This window comes from Chiloscyllium plagiosum, unplaced genomic scaffold, assembly GCF_037043375.1.
Source record: "Chiloscyllium plagiosum isolate Xiang-an unplaced genomic scaffold, Cpla_swu_hap1 HiC_scaffold_43, whole genome shotgun sequence".
NCBI classification, from domain to species: Eukaryota; Metazoa; Chordata; class Chondrichthyes; order Orectolobiformes; family Hemiscylliidae; genus Chiloscyllium; species Chiloscyllium plagiosum.
In genome coordinates, this window is record NW_028270181.1 from 18,222,386 (window position 1) to 18,239,011 (window position 16,626).

At 45.0% G+C, this 16,626-nt stretch overlaps 1 protein-coding gene across 2 annotated transcripts in view; it reads left to right on the plus strand.

The window, feature by feature from the left end:
- Positions 1–8,267: 8,267 nt before the first annotated feature.
- samd8b (sterile alpha motif domain containing 8b) overlaps positions 8,268–16,626 on the plus strand; it is a 66,387-nt gene continuing 58,028 nt past the window's right edge. Inside the window, exon 1 of one of the 2 annotated variants that reach the window (XM_043678893.2) lies at positions 8,268–8,402. The gene's annotated coding sequence lies outside the window, so the exon portion shown is untranslated. The remainder of the gene's footprint in view (positions 8,403–16,626) is intronic. The other variant, XM_043678894.2, reaches the window with a different exon arrangement.

A 16,626-nucleotide genomic window follows, 5' to 3' on the forward strand; every position in this document is an offset into this window, starting at 1 on the left:
ATCAGTATTTACTGTGGAAAAAGATATGGAAGATATAGACTGCAGGGAAATAGATGGCGACATCTTGCAAAATGCACAAATTACAGAGGAGGAAGTGCTAGGTGTCTTGAAATGCATAAAGTTGGATAAATCTCCAGGACCTGATCAGGTGTACCCAAGAACTCTGTGGGAAACTAGAGAAGTGATTGCTGGGCCTCTTGCTGAGATATGTGTATCATCGATAGTCACAGGTGAAGTGCCAGAAGACTGGAGGTTGGCAAACGTGGTGCCACTGTTTAAGAAGGGTTAGAGGGACAAGCCAGGGAACTATAGACCAGTGAGCCTGACGTCGGTGGTGGGCAAGTTGTTGGAGGGAATCCTGAGGGACAGGATGTACATGTATTTGGAAAGGCAAAGACTGATTCGGGATAGTCAAAATGGCTTTGTGCATGGGAAATCATGTCTCACAAACTTGACTGAATTTTTTGAAGAAGTAACAAAGAGGATTGATAAGGACAGAGTGGTAGATGTAATCTATATGGACTTCAGTAAGGCGTTCGACAAGGTTCCTTATGGGAGACTGATTAGCAAGGTTAGATCTCATGGAATACAGGGAGAACTAGCCATTTGGATACAGAACTGGCTCAAAGGTAGAAGACAGTGGGTGGTGGTGGAGGGTTGTTTTTCAGACTGGAGGCCTGTGACCAGTGGAGTGCCACAAGGATCGGTGCAGGGTCCTCTACTTTTTGTCATTTACATAAATGATTTGGATGCGGGCATAAGAGGTACAGTTAGTAAGTTTGCTGATGACACCAAAATTGGAGGTGTAGTGGACAGCGAAGGGGGTTACCTCAGATTACAACAGGATCTTGATCAGATGAGCCATTGGGCTGAGAAGTGGCAGATGGAGTTTAATTTAGATAAATGTGAGGTGTTGCATTTTGGGAAAGCAAATCTTAGCAGGACGTATACACTGAATGGTAAGGTCCAAGGGAGTGCTGCTGAACAAAGAGACCTTGGAGTGCAGGTTCATCGCTCCTTGAAAGTGGAGTCGCAGGTAGTTAGGATAGTGAGGAAGGCGTTTGGTATGCTTTCTTTTATTGGTCAGAGTATTGAGTACAGGAGTTGGGAGGTCATGTTGCAGCTATACAGGACATTGGTTAGGCCACTGTTGGAATAGTGCGTGCAATTCTGGTCTCCTTCCTATCGGAAAGATGTTGTGCAACTTGAAAGGATTCAGAAAAGATTTACAAGGATGTTGCCAGGGTGGGAGGATTTGAGCTGTAGGGAGAGGCTGAACAGGCTGGGGCTGTTTTCCCTGGAGTGTCGGAGGCTGAGGGGTGACCTTATAGAAGTTTACAAAATTATGAGGGGCATGGATAGGATAAATAGACAAAGTCTTTTCCCTGGGGTGAGGATGTCCAGAACTAGGGGGTTTAGAGTGAGAGGGGAAAGATATAAAAGAGACCTAAAGGCCAACATTTTCTCACAGAGGGTGGTATGTGTATGGAATGAACTGCCAGAGGATGTGGTGGAGGCTGGTAGAACTGCAACATTTAAGAGGCATTTGGATGAGTTAATGAATAGGAAGGGTTTGGAGGGATATGGGCCGGGTGCAGGCAGGTGGGAGTAGATTGGGTTGGGATACCTGGTCGGCATTGATGGGTTGGACCGAATGGCCTGTTTCCATGCTGACATCTCTATGACTCTAAAGGGAGACAGAGAGATGCTTTCTGCATCGTGGGCTGGCTATTACTGCTGTATTGTCCAAACACAAAATAATAGCCATTTGCCCAGGAGCCAATCAAGAAATTTTCACTATGCTGAGTTCTCCTGAGTATGCACAACTAAATACTGGCAGAGAAGCCAATCAAATGTCTCGATCTGTGCAAATGTCCCCTGACATGCACCCATGGTGCTGAGGTGTTGTGGTGAAACGGTTAAAAATTATGTCCCAATACATGTGTGAATCTAACCGGAATGGAGGTGTTGCTTAGTCCCGTGTGAATCTTATTACACACCTCCCCGTGTGAATCTTCTTATCTGTATGTAACCAGAATGGAATGTGTTTTTTAGCCTTGCTCTGCTGTTCACATGAATGTTTATATCTGGAAAAGAGTATATCAGCTGGAAAAGTCTCCAGTTCGGTGAGTCTGCTCCGGGGTTACGTTTAACCGCCGAGCGTGGGTTGTTGGCAACCGCTCTACGAGAACTGACGGCTCCCAGTTCCGGTAACATGTAGAGTGAGTATAAGCCAGACCCGTTGTAAGTATGAGACCTGGTTGTGGCGACGCTGCGGGGAATAAAATGCTCATATTCTAGCAGACTCGCCTCTTGGTCGTTTGTTCTGTGTCAGACTACTCTCCTACGAACCTGACCTTGAGAATTTTTTAAAACATTTGGCGCTGCGAGCAGGGTCAATCGCAATCGAGGAGAGATTTTGATACAGAACAATGTTTTGGAAAAAGACTAAGAAACCAGAAGAACAAACTGTGGAGGTCCCGACCGTCCCGGGATGGCATGGATGTGGGCATGTACGTGGCAGTTTGTTTGAGAAATGGTGGGGGGCGACCGGAGGAACCCCAGGGTCGCTGCTGTCCACCCTTGAGAGGATCCCAGTCCTGCCGAAGAACCCCTTGCCTGGGGTACAGCGGAGGATGTGGGCATGTCCAAAAAGCTGAAGCGGAGTTAACAGAATTGAATGGGATTGAACTGAACTGAACTGAGTGGAACTGAAGTGAATCAAATTGAACGGAACAAAATGGAACTGAGCGGAGTTAACAGAATTGAATGGGATTGAACTGAACTGAACTGAGTGGAACTGAAGTGAATCAAATTGAACGGAACAAAATGGAACTGAGCTAAATTGAATTGAAATGGACGGAACTGAATTGAACACAATTGAATTGAACTGAACAGACCTGAACTGAGCTGAATTGAACTACACTGAATTGACTGAACTGAAATTAACTGAAACGAATTGAACTGAATTAAGCATAATGTAACACATGTATTGGGCCAAGCAGTGGAATGTGGTGTAAAATTATGTCCCAATACATGTGTGAATCATTATGTAACACATGTATTGGGCCAAGCAGTGGAATGTGGTGAAACGGTTAAAAATTATGTCCCAATACATGTGTGAATCTAACCGGAATGGAGGTGTTGCTTAGTCCCGTGTGAATCTTATTACACACCTCCCCGTGTGAATCTTCTTATCTGTATGTAACCAGAATGGAATGTGTTTTTTAGCCTTGCTCTGCTGTTCACATGAATGTTTATATCTGGAAAAGAGTATATCAGCTGGAAAAGTCTCCAGTTCGGTGAGTCTGCTCCGGGGTTACGTTTAACCGCCGAGCATGGGTTGTTGGCAACCGCTCTACGAGAACTGACGGCTCCCAGTTCCGGTAACATGTAGAGTGAGTATAAGCCAGACCCGTTGTAAGTATGAGACCTGGTTGTGGCGACGCTGCGGGGAATAAAATGCTCATATTCTAGCAGACTCGCCTCTTGGTCGTTTGTTCTGTGTCAGACTACTCTCCTACGAACCTGACCTTGAGAATTTTTTAAAACAGGTGTCTAGTAATCTTCTGCCCACTTGAATAAGGCAACATTCAATCAGCAAAGCTTGTGAAGAAACACAAATGTTTTTTATTGCAAAAATATATTTTATTCATAAAAAATTATCTTTCTGTACATACACAGGTATGAAAGCAGTTCTGTACAGTCTTTGCATTTATAGAAAAAGGATTGTAATTTGACATTTGTCTTCGGCATTTCCTACATGCACAGGCGCTATTTACATACATTTAAGGCAAAAAGAGGGTCAGATAACTGAACAAACTTTGTTGTATTTTGGCAGAAGGATCTTTCCCGCCAGCTACTCCAAGCTTTAGTGCATCCCTCAACATGTAGTCTTGCACCTTGGAATGTGCCAGTCTACAACACTCGGTGGAGGTCAACTCCTTGTTTTGGAAGACAAGCAAGTTCTGGGCAGACCAAAGAGTGTCTTTCACCAAGTTGATGGTCAGCCAAGTACAGTCATGCTTGTCTTGGTTCTGTCCTGGGGAACAGACTGTAGAACACAGAGTCCTGAGGCATGGAATTGCTTGGGACAAACCTTGACAAAAACCAATGCATCTCTCGAGACCTTTTTTGCATAGGGACATTTCAGAAGGAGATGTATGACACTCTCTCCACCATCAATGTCCCTGCCACTTCAAGGGCAAAGTGTAGTGGCACAGAGAGTCCGGGCGTACATGAAGGATCTCACAGGTAATGCCACTCTCATCACCAGCCAAGCTACGTCTTGATGCACAAATGATGAGATAATAAAACAACAATCTACCCCACTGAGCTCATTCATGATTCCTCAACTGGTGTTATTCAGACTGCAACAGATATGGTGATGACTGACGTGAACCTTATGTCAGATGCTGAGAAGATGCAAGTTCAAGCAAATGTGGGTGCCACGGTGGCTCAGTGGTTAGCACTGCTGCCTCACAGTAGCAGGGTCCTAGGATCGATTCCAGCCTTGGGCGACTGTCTGTGTGGAGTTTGCACATTCTCTCCATGCCTGCGTGGGTTTCCTCCGAGTACTCTGGTTTCCTTCCACAGTCCAAAGATGTGCAGGTCAGGTGAATTGACCATAGTGTTAGGTACATTAGTCAAAGGGAAATGGGACTGAGTGGGTTACTCTTTGGAGGGTCAGTGTGGACTTGTTGGGCCGAAGGGCCTGTTTCCACACTGTAGGGAATCTAAAATAAAAAAACATTTTATTCCTGTCACTTCCTAGGAAAAATGCTCAGTATCTGTGACAGACATCATGCCAAGCAAGAAATAATCCTCAAGGAGTATGACTGAAAAACAAATGTTGGTTTCACCAGAAATGCAATTACTGTAAGTCAACAAAAGTGTCCAACCTAATTCTCAGTTCAAGTAAAAAGTCTATAAATTTCAACACAGATTTACTGGCAAATTGTGAATAAACGTTGGCACACACAGGGAAGGTGATGGCCTAGTGGTATTATCACTGAGCTGTTAATCCAGAGACCAGGTAATGTACTGGGAATTTGGATTTGAATCCTGCCACAACAGTAGGTAGAATTTGAATGTAATGAAAATGTGGAGTTAAGAGTCTCATGATGACCATGAATCCATTGTTGATTGCTGGAAAAACCCAACTGGTTCACTCATGTCCTTGAGGGAAAGAAATCTGCTGTCCTTACCTGGTCTGGCTTACAAGTGACTCCAAGCCCACAGCAATCTGGTTGACTCTTAACTGCCCTCTGGGCAATTATGAATGGGAAATTAATGCTGACCTAGCCAATGATGCCCACATACCATAAATGAATAAAAAAAAGACAGATTGAAGAGGTGGTGTATATAATTTCATGGAAGTTCCCACTGAGATCAGGTATTTAGTTCAGAGATCCAAGATATTGCAAAAAAAAAGAAAGAACCTATTTGAACTGGACAGTTGTCCTCTGCAAAGGAAATCATGTGATTAAAAATCTTCTACATATTACTATGAAGCTTAAATAACTCCACAGAGGCGAGTATCCTGTCACCAAGTCACCCTTTACTTACGTGTGGAGAGTCCTTGACACTGATCCATCTCCATCAGAGCCAGCTCTCAGAGAGAGCTGGATGTCTGACACTCCTACTAATGTCTGCCAGCCAAGGCTCCACGATTGGACCAGAATAACAGCAACAATCAAGGAACTCATATTCTATGAGATCCACCTGGCCAACCTCGTTACAATCATTATAAGAGCAACTCTGTGTTTCAGCAAACACGATGTCCTGAGGCAGGGGATCAACTTTGGATTTTGAAGGAGTAAGACCTAACATTGAGATCCCTCTCATACACTCAGTAAGAATATACCAATGTAACTTGTACTAAGCTGCTATTATGAAATAAACTATACCTTGCATATGACAAAAGGCTCTTCTCATTCAACCAAACAGGCTCCGTTGATTCCTACCAGAAAACAGGATAGTGGCCGCAAATATATGGTGAACGAATATTAATCTTACAACATTTCCCTCCTCGGTAGTTCAGGGATCAGACACATCCCAAATTGGATCAGGCCCTCTCTCAGGCCATAAATAGAGCATGCAGGTGGCTCAAAGTAACTATGAACTGCAGACTCTCTACCTGCAGCTCTTTCCTGCCCCCTCCACCTGAATGGAAGCCAAGTCTGCACATTCACAAATGTTATTTATTATACCCGTTGCACCTGATGCAGTCTCCTTTACATTGGGGAGACTGGACACTTTCTCGCAGAGCGCTTTAGGGAACATCTCCGGGACACCCGCCCCAACCAACCCCACCGCCCCGTGGCCGAACATTTCAACTCCCCCTCCCACTTTGCCGAGGACATGCAGGTCCTGGGCCTCCTCCACTGCCACTCCCTCACCACCTGGAGGAAGAACGCCTCATTTTCCGTCTTGGAACACTTCAACCCAGGGCATCAATGTGGACTTCACCAGTTTCCTCATTTCCCCTCCGCCCAGTTCCCTTACCCCAGTTCCAACATAGCAACTCAGCACCATCCTCATGACCTGTCCTACCTGCCAATCTTCCTTCCCACCTATCCTCTCCACCCTCCTCTCCGATTTATTACCTCCAACCCTACCTCCATCCACCTATCTTCTTAGCTACCTTCTCCCCAGCACCCCCCCCCCCCCCTCGCATTTATCTCTTCACCCCAGAGACTCCCAGCCTCATTCCTGATGAAGGGCTTTTGCCCGAAACGTCGCTTTTCCTGTTCCTCGGATGCTGCCTGACCTGATGTGCTTTTCCAGCACCACTCTAATCTTGACTGGAAGCCAAGTCTGTTGGTCTGGTTTTCTTTAGGACAGATCCTATCAGAACAATAAGCCTTAATCTGCATTGTTAGACCACACAGCATCTGAAGAATTCCATGTTTCTGGACTGAAACCCTTTCCCATCACTTTTTTGGGTGCAGGATCAATGTTTTATTCCTTCAATGACAACATCACAGCTTGCACACTGACAACTCTCTCGACATGATTCCATTATCCTTTTGACAGCGCTCCGAAAGCTCGTATTTCCAAATAATGTTTGATTTTTAACTCTATTCAATAAGACAGGGTTAAATTTGGTGTCTGACAGTCTGCCAGAAATAACTATTTCTAGTTAGGCAATTTATCCTCACCTCCTATCTGAATCAGTGATATTACACTGGCAGCCCTCAATCCCCACCATTTTGCATAATATATACTACAGGGAAATCCTGCCTTCCAAAGGAATGTAATGCAAGCTCACACTGTAAAGTGGTACTCCTTCAGATACAACCTGAAGCTTCTTTGCTTTTTAAGTGGCTGGATATTAGGTACTTTTATGGCACGATTTGAAGAAGAGCAAAGATCACTTGTTGATTACTGGTCTCTGTTTCTTTTCTTTCTGCATCACCTTTCCCTTTGGCTCTGTAAAACTAATCCCTTTGTCATTCAATCTCTCCTCTCGCAGCTCCCTCGGTGGTCCTACGGTTATTGCAAAACACACGAGGAAACACAACTTTGCAATCAAACTCCTGACCATCGGCTTAACTTGTCAATGTGTACGTACTTCTGTTAAACTTGCAGATCGCTCAGGGTTTGTTGTCCCTTCGGTTCTGCAGGTGGCGCTGCGACTGAAATTCCGTGATTCGCGTTGTGTGGGACTTGTTGTCCCTGCAATGCTGCAGGTGGCGCTGTACGTGGAGTTCACAATGGGGGTTGTGCGGTGTTTAATGTCCCTCCACTGCTGTAGGTGGCAGTGTGTGTGGAGTTCACTCTGGGTGTTGTGCGGTGTTTAATGTCCCTCCGCTGCTGTAGGTGGCAGTGTGTGTGGAGTTCACACTGGGTGTTGTGCGGTGTTTTATGTCCCTCCGCTGCTGTAGGTGGCAGTGTGTGTGGAGTTCAATCTGGGTGTTGTGCGGTGTTTAATGTCCCTCCGCTGCTGTAGGTGGCAGTGTGTGTGGAGTTCACACTGGGTGTTGTGCGGTGTTTTATGTCCCTCCGCTGCTGTAGGTGGCAGTGTGTGTGGAGTTCAATCTGGGTGTTGTGCGGTGTTTAATGTCCCTCCGCTGCTGCAGGTGGCGGTTTGTATGGAGGTCTCACTGGGTGTTGTGCGGTGTGTAATGTCCCTCCACTGCTGCAGGTGGCAGTGTGTGTGGAGTTCACTCTGGGTGTTGTGCGGTGTGTAATGTCCCTCCACTGCTGCAGGTGGCAGTGTGCGTGGAGTCCACTCTCCGAGTTGTGCGGGGCTGCAGGGGACGCTGTGTAATGTTGTGTGTGTGGGAAGCTGACGATGAGGTGGAGTTTTCCCTTGGTGTTCATCTGACATGGGGGCCGGGCTCCGGCATTAACAGAAGAAGCAGTATATGCTCCTGACACGGAGTGTGTCTGTGGGGGTAAGTAACAGCTGTCTTTTAAGCCGGCGCGTGTGGGACTGTTATCAAGGCCCAGCTGTGAGGGTCCTCAGGGCTGCAGCCAGACCCCAGAGCCAGAGCTCCATCGCTGGCTGTACTGTTCCCCCTGAATGATACTGTCTGTTTGCTGACAAACCTTTACCGAAAAAAAACCCACTTTATGTTTTATGGGAAATAGATCACTGAGAGATCAGGACAGTTGATTCCGTTGAATATATCTAGCTGAAGATCAGTGAAACCTAACGCAGATAAAATACTACACCGATGAGCAAACAAGTTTTAGGATCTGTTCCCATTTGACCTGGTTCCAGACAGTAGATGGATTTCTGGATCTGAATTGATCCATCTCTCTCTCTCTCTCATATGCCAGACATAAAAAGCAATCTAATTGTGTATTGTGTGAAATGGTAGCTTTGTTATTGTTACAATGCAGTAGACTTGATCAGGCAATTCTTAATAGTGTTTGGCAAGTTTGGTTTTTGATTTGGATTGGATTGGCAGAGTCACTTACAGACACATTTTTGAAAATTAAATCATATGAAGTTGTGTAATGTCAGAAAGTTCACATTTTCCAGTGTTAGGTTTCACTTTATTGTTTGTGACCAACCCCCATTTCTTGGACTATTTGAGCATTACTTACTGAAATTCATATTCCAACAGTACTTAAAAATGACATGGGTAAACTCTCATGTGGTCAAATCCAGGTTTTTTAATATTCACTATTTCTTCCTGGGCCTAACAATACAGTCTGTTGGAAGGATTCTGGTACGGTTCTTAGTTTACATCAAAATAAACAAGACAAGTGCAATCTATCTGACTAATCATGGAATACAGGAAACACTATATGTCACAACAGGTGTTACGCTCCTATTCAGATATTCATTCAGCCCTCTTGAATTATGTAGCCCATCCTGCTGAGGTTTCTTACAGTGTTATACTGTAAGCCTACAGGAGATCTCCAATCTCTACCTTACTTCAGGCAGACACACTTGTCACAATAATGTACATGTGCTGAAATCACAAAATGAGCTGGAGTCAGGGGTAAGTCTGATTGGGCCACCACACTGGGAAAGTTCACTCAGTTTCTCTAAAGTTGCACTTTTAAGCCATTTAATCGTTGGGACATGATGCTCAAAGGTACAAATCTCAGTCACCTACAAGGACAAAAAAACTTGAATGCCCTATAGAATGACTAACTTTATGATGCAGTAATTTAGAATTGCTAATATATATTCGTGTTAACAGTCTATCATTGAAAAAAAAGATTCAACAGTAGAGTTATGACAAACTGAGAGAACCAGCATCATAATACCATTTTATCAGCAAATTGGCCAGGGTTCTTAGGCAGTGGAGGGCCAACATTTTGATCAATATCAAGTAATGGTGTGTTTCATTTCTCAAGAAGCCTCGTCATGAGCTTCCTTATTCTGACTCATGATCATGACTTAAGGCTTGTGATATGTGAATGACATACTTACTTTAGATCTTTCATCATGATCCGTTAATGTGCTGTACTCGAGTAGATTGGCCACAACCAAATGTGGCTGTCTCTACCCAAGCTGACCAGTATTATGAAAATATTGTTGAGACATTTTACAGCTTTGAGAAATAATATTTTTGAAAAATAATTTCCTGAAGTTGCAAAGCAATGAATCAATCTCAGCAGCTGCAAGAAGTTTGTACTAAGCTTCCTTTGTCAGTTGACTCTGGAGCGATTAAGCTAGCACCATATTGAAAGTGAACCAGCTGCATGCATGCAGATGTGACAGATCATTGAAGAAAACACTCCATTCTCTCTTGCTTCTCTAACCTTTCTTACACCCCGGCTCTCCAAAATTACTTGCAGAGATGTGTACATCATGGGCAGGTAGAATGCCGAGAGGTTGCACAACTTGTACTTTATATTCTTAATTTACACTTTCCAGTCCTGCTGTGTAAACGAATAAATGTAACAAAGTTTCCTCCAATTGATGGGATATTCTAAAAATAAGAATGGCGAAGACAATGCCATATTTTGATTGTTTGCAAAACATGCATTTGAACAAGAGAAATCTGTAATAAAACACTTATTAGTTTAGGAGCAACATTACCAATAATTGCATCTTACTGTCATGTCTTTTTTGTCTGTAATTTGTCAATTAGTGGGAGCTCCATAGGAATAATTAAATTGGATACAAAGAACGAGAAACAGTGAAGCAAAATAAATAAGGAATGAACTTACTGCTGATTTTGGGATTGATTTTGAATGTACAATAATATAAGAAAATAAGAAGTACAATAATATAAGAAATAAGAGGAGCAGGAGAAGACAATCTGCCTATCTGCCTGTTTGCTATTCAATATCGATTAGAACGACAATTAGAGGCAATAAGGAATTTACAAGAGCTGGGAGTGTGATGGATAGCAGTTATAGGAAGGGAGAAAAGCTGCCGATACAGTTAGGTTATTGGGTTACCTTCAGGAAAGGTAGGAGGGTAGTACAGGAGTCTTCTGTGTCTTTCTCCATTTCAAACAAGTATGTTGTTTTGGAAAATGTAGGGGGTGATGGACTTTCAGGGGAATGTAGCACAAACAATCAAATTTCTGGTATCAAGACAGGCTCTAATGTAATGAGGGGTACATCGGGTTGCAAACGATAGATTGTGATAGGGAACTGTCTAGTCCAAAGTACAGACAGACGTTTCTGTGGCCAGCAGCGAAAAATCAGAATGGTGTGTTTGCCTCCCTGGTGCCAGGATCAAGGATGTCTCAGAGAGGGTGCAAAATTTTCTCAAAGGGGAGAGGGACCAGCAGGACGTCATTGTACACATTGGAACCAACGACATAGGAAGGGAAATGGATGAGATTCTGAAGGGAGAATATAGAGAGTTAGGCAGGAATTTTAAAAAGGAGGTCCTCAAGGATTGTAATATCTGGATTACTCCCGGTGCTGTGAGCTAGTGAGAGTAGGAATAGGAGGGTAGAGCAGATGAATGCATGGCTGAAGAGCTGGTATATGGGAGAAGGCTTCACATTTTTGGATCATTGGAATCTCTTCTGGGGTAGAAGTGACCTGTACAAGAAGGACAGATTGTATCTGAATTGGAAGGGGACTAATATACTTGCAGGAAGATTTGCTAGAGCTGCTCAGGAGGATTTAAACTAGTAAGGAGAGGGGTGGGACGCAGCGATATACTGAGGAAAGAGATCAATCTGAGTCTGGTATAGTTGAGAAAAGAAAAGAGTCAAACAGTCAGGGCAGGCAGGAACAAAGCAGAGATCAAGGTAGGACTGATAAATTAAACTGCATTTATTTCAATGCAAGAGGCCTAACAGAGAAGGCATATGAAGTCAGGGCATGGTTAGGAACATGGCACTGCGATATCATAGCAATTACAGAACTATGGCTCAGGGATGGACAGGACGAGCAGTCTCATGTTCCGGGATACAAATGCTATAGGAAGGATAGAAAGGGAGGCTAGACATATGGGGAAGTGGTGTTTTTGATAAGGGATAGCATTACAGCTGTAATGAGGGAGGATATTCCCAGAATACATCCAGGGAAGTTATTTGGGTGGAACTGAGAAATAAGAAAGGGATGATCACCTTATTGGGATTGTATTATAGTCCAAGAACTCCCCACCTACGTTCGGGACACCACCCATGCCCTCCACCTGCTCCATGATTTTCGCTTCCCCGGTCCCCAACGCCTTATTTTCACCATGGACATCCAGTCCCTGTACACCTCCATCCCCCATCACGAAGGACTCAAAGCCCTCCGCTTCTTTCTTTCCCGCCGTACCGACCAGTACCCTTCCACAGACACCCTCCTTCGACTGACTGAACTGGTCCTCACCCTGAACAACTTCTCTTTCCAATCCTCCCACTTCCTCCAAACGAAAGGAGTAGCCATGGGCACCCGCATGGGCCCCAGCTATGCCTGCCTCTTCGTAGGATATGTGGAACAATCCATCTTCCGCAACTACACTGGCCCCACCCCCCACCTTTTCCTCCGCTACATCGATGACTGTATCGGCGCCGCCTCGTGCTCCCACGAGGAGGTTGAACAGTTCATCCACTTCACCAACACCTTCCACCCCGACCTCAAATTCACCTGGACAGTCTCAGATTCCTCCCTCCCCTTCCTCGACCTTTCTATTTCTATCTCAGGCGACCGAATCAACACGGACATCTACTAAAACCAACCGACTCCCACAGCTACCTGGACTACACCTCTTCCCATCCTGCCCCCTGTAAAAACGCCATCCCATTCTCCCAATTCCTTCGACTCCGCCGCATCTGCTCCCAGGAGGACCAGTTCCAAAAACGCACATCCCAGATGGCCTCCTTCTTCAAGGACCGCAATTTCCCCCCCGACGTGGTCAACGATGCCCTCCACCGCATCTCTTCCACTTCCCGATCCTCCGCCCTTGAACCCCGCCCCTCCAACCGCCACCAGGACAGAACCCCACTGGTCCTCACCTACCACCCCACTAACCTCCATGTACAGCGCATCATCCGCCGCCATTTCCGCCACCTCCAAACGGACCCCACCACCAAGGATATATTTCCCTCCCCTCCCCTATCAGCATTCCGTAAAGACCACTCCCTCCGTGACTCCCTCGTCAGATCCACACCCCCCACCAACTCAACCTCCACTCCCGGCACCTTCCCCTGCAACCACAGGAGGTGCAAGACTTGCGCCCACACCTCCCCCCTCACCTCCCTCCAAGGCCCCAAAGGAAACTTCCATATTCGCCACAGATTCACCTGTACCTCCACACATATCATCTATTGCATCCTTTGCACCCGATGTGGCCTCCTCTATATTGGGGAGACGGGCCGCCTATTTGCGGAGCGTTTCAGGGAACACCTCTGGGACACCCGGACCAACCAACCCAACCACCCTGTAGCTCAACATTTCAATTCCCCCTCCCACTCCACCAAGGATATGCAGGTCTTTGGACTCCTCCATCGTCAGACCACAGCGAAATGACAGTTGGAGGAAGAACGCCTCATCTTCCGGCTAGGAACCCTCCAACCACAAGGGATGAACTCAGATTTCACCAGTTTCCTCATTTCCCCTCCCCCCAGCCTGTCTCAGTCAAATCCATCAAATTCAGCACCGCCTTCCTAACCTGCAATCTTCTTCCCGACCTCTCCGCCCCCACCCCAGTCTGACCTATCACCCTCACCTTGACCTCTTTCCACCTATCACATTTCCGACGCCCCTCCCCCAAGTCCCTCCTCCCTATCTTTTATCTTAGTCTGCTGGACCAACTTTCCTCATTCCTGAAGAAGGGCTAATGCCCGAAACGTCGATTCTCCTGTTCCCTAGATGCTGCCTGACCTGCTGCGCTTTTCCAGCAACACATTTCCATCTCTTGTATTATAGTCCCCCTTATAGTCAGTGGGAAATTGAGAAGCAAATTTTTAAGGAGATTTCAGTTATCTGTAAGAATAATAGGGTGGTTATGGTAGGAAATTTTAACTTTTGAAAGATAGACTGGGACTGCCATAGTGTTAAGGGTTTAAATGGAGAGGAATTTGTTAAGCGTGCACAAGAAAGTTTTCTGATTCAGTATGTGCATATACTTATTAGAGAAGGTGCAAAACTTGACATACTCTTGGAAAATGAGGCAGGGCAGGTGACTGAGATGTTAGTGGGGAAGCACTTTGGGGCCAGCGACTGTAATTCTATTAGTTTTAAAATAATGATGGAAAAGGATAGACCAGATCGAACTGTTGAAGTTCTAAATTGGAGGAAGGCTAATTTTGACAGTATTACACAAGAACTTTCAAAAGCTGATTGGGGGCAGATATTCGCAGGTAAAGAGACGGCTGGAAAATGGGAAGCCTTCAGAAATGAGATAACAAGAGTCCAGAGACAGTATATTCCTTTTAGGGTGAAAGGTAAGTTTGGTAGGTATAGGGAATGCTGGATGACTGAAGAAATTGAGGGTTTGTTTAAGAAAAAGAAGAAAGCAATGTCAGGTATAGACAGAATAGATCGAGTGAATCCTTAGAGTATAAAGGCAGTAGGGGTATATGTAAGAGGTAAATCAGGACAGCAAAAAGGGGATATGCGATAGCTTTGGCAAATAGGGTTAAGGAGAATCCACAGGGTTTTTATAAATACACTAAGGACAAAAGGGTAACTAGGGAGAGAATAAGGCCCTTCAAAGATCAGCAAGGCGTGGAGCCACAGGAGATGGGGAAATACTAAATAAGTATTTTGCATCAGTGTTTACTGTGGAGAAGGACATGGAAGATATAGAATGTGGGGAAATAAATGGTGACATCTTGAAAAATGTCCATATGACAGAGGAGGAAGTGCTGGATGTCTTGAAACGCACAAAGATGGATAAATCCCTAGGACCTGATCAAGTGTAACCCAGAATTTTGTGGGAAGCTAGGGAAGTGATTGCTGGGCCCCTTGCTGAGACATTTGTATCATCGATAGTCACAGGTGTTTTAAAAAATTCTCAAGGTCAGGTTCGTAGGAGAGTAGTCTGACACAGAACAAACGACCAAGAGGCGAGTCTGCTAGAATATGGGCATTTTATTCCCCGCAGCGTCGCCACAACCAGGTCTCATAAAACGGGTCTGGCTTATACTCACTCTACATGTTACCGGAACTGGGAGCCGTCAGTTCTCGTAGAGCGGTTGCCAACAACCCACGCTCGGCGGTTAAACGTAACCCCGGAGCAGACTCACCGAACTGGAGACTTTTCCAGCTGATATACTCTTTTCCAGATATAAACATTCATGTGAACAGCAGAGCAAGACTAAAAAACACATTCCATTCTGGTTACATACAGATAAGAAGATTCACACGGGGAGGTGTGTAATAAGATTCACACGGGACTAAGCAACACCTCCATTCCGGTTAGATTCACACATGTATTGGGACATAATTTTTAACCGTTTCACCACATTCCACTGCTTGGAATTTTACACCACATTCCACTGCTTGGCCCAATACATGTGTTACATTATGCTTAATTCAGTTCAATTCGTTTCAGTTAATTTCAGTTCAGTCAATTCAGTGTAGTTCAATTCAGCTCAGTTCAGGTCTGTTCAGTTCAATTCAATTGTGTTCAATTCAGTTCCGTCCATTTCAATTCAATTTAGCTCAGTTCCATTTTGTTCCGTTCAATTTGATTCACTTCAGTTCCACTCAGTTCAGTTCAGTTCAATCCCATTCAATTCTGTTAACTCCGCTTCAGCTTTTTGGACATGCCCACATCCTCCGCTGTACCCCAGGCAAGGGGTTCTTCGGCAGGACTGGGATCCTCTCTCAAACAAACTGCCACGTACATGCCCACATCCATGCCATCCCGGGACGGTCGGGACCTCCACAGTTTGTTCTTCTGGTTTCTTAGTCTTTTTCCAAAACATTGTTCTGTATCAAAATCTCTCCTCAATTGCGATTGACCCTGCTCGACTACGCCAAATGTTTTAAAAAATTCTCAAGGTCAGGTTCGTAGGAGAGTAGTCTGACACAGAACAAACGACCAAGAGGCGAGTCTGCTAGAATATGGGCATTTTATTCCCCGCAGCGTCGCCACAACCAGGTCTCATAAAACGGGTCTGGCTTATACTCACTCTACATGTTACCGGAACTGGGAGCCGTCAGTTCTCGTAGAGCGGTTGCCAACAACCCACGCTCGGCGGTTAAACGTAACCCCGGAGCAGACTCACCGAACTGGAGACTTTTCCAGCTGATATACTCTTTTCCAGATATAAACATTCATGTGAACAGCAGAGCAAGGCTAAAAAACACATTCCATTCTGGTTACATACAGATAAGAAGATTCACACGGGGAGGTGTGTAATAAGATTCACACGGGACTAAGCAACACCTCCATTCCGGTTAGATTCACACATGTATTGGGACATAATTTTTAACCGTTTCACCACATTCCACTGCTTGGAATTTTACACCACAACAGGTGAGGTGCCAGAAGACTGGAGGTTTGCTAATGTGATACCATTATTTAAGAATGGTGGTAAGGACAAGCCAGGGAACTATAGACTGGTGAGCCTGATGTTGATGGTGGGCAAGTTGTTGGAGAGAATCCTGAGGGACAGGTTTTACACCTTTTTGGAAAGGCAAGGACTGATTAGAGACAGTCAACATGGCTTTTTGTGTGGGAAATCATGTCTCACGAACTTGATTGAGTTTTTTGAGAAAGTAACAAAAAGGATTGATGAGGGTAGAGCG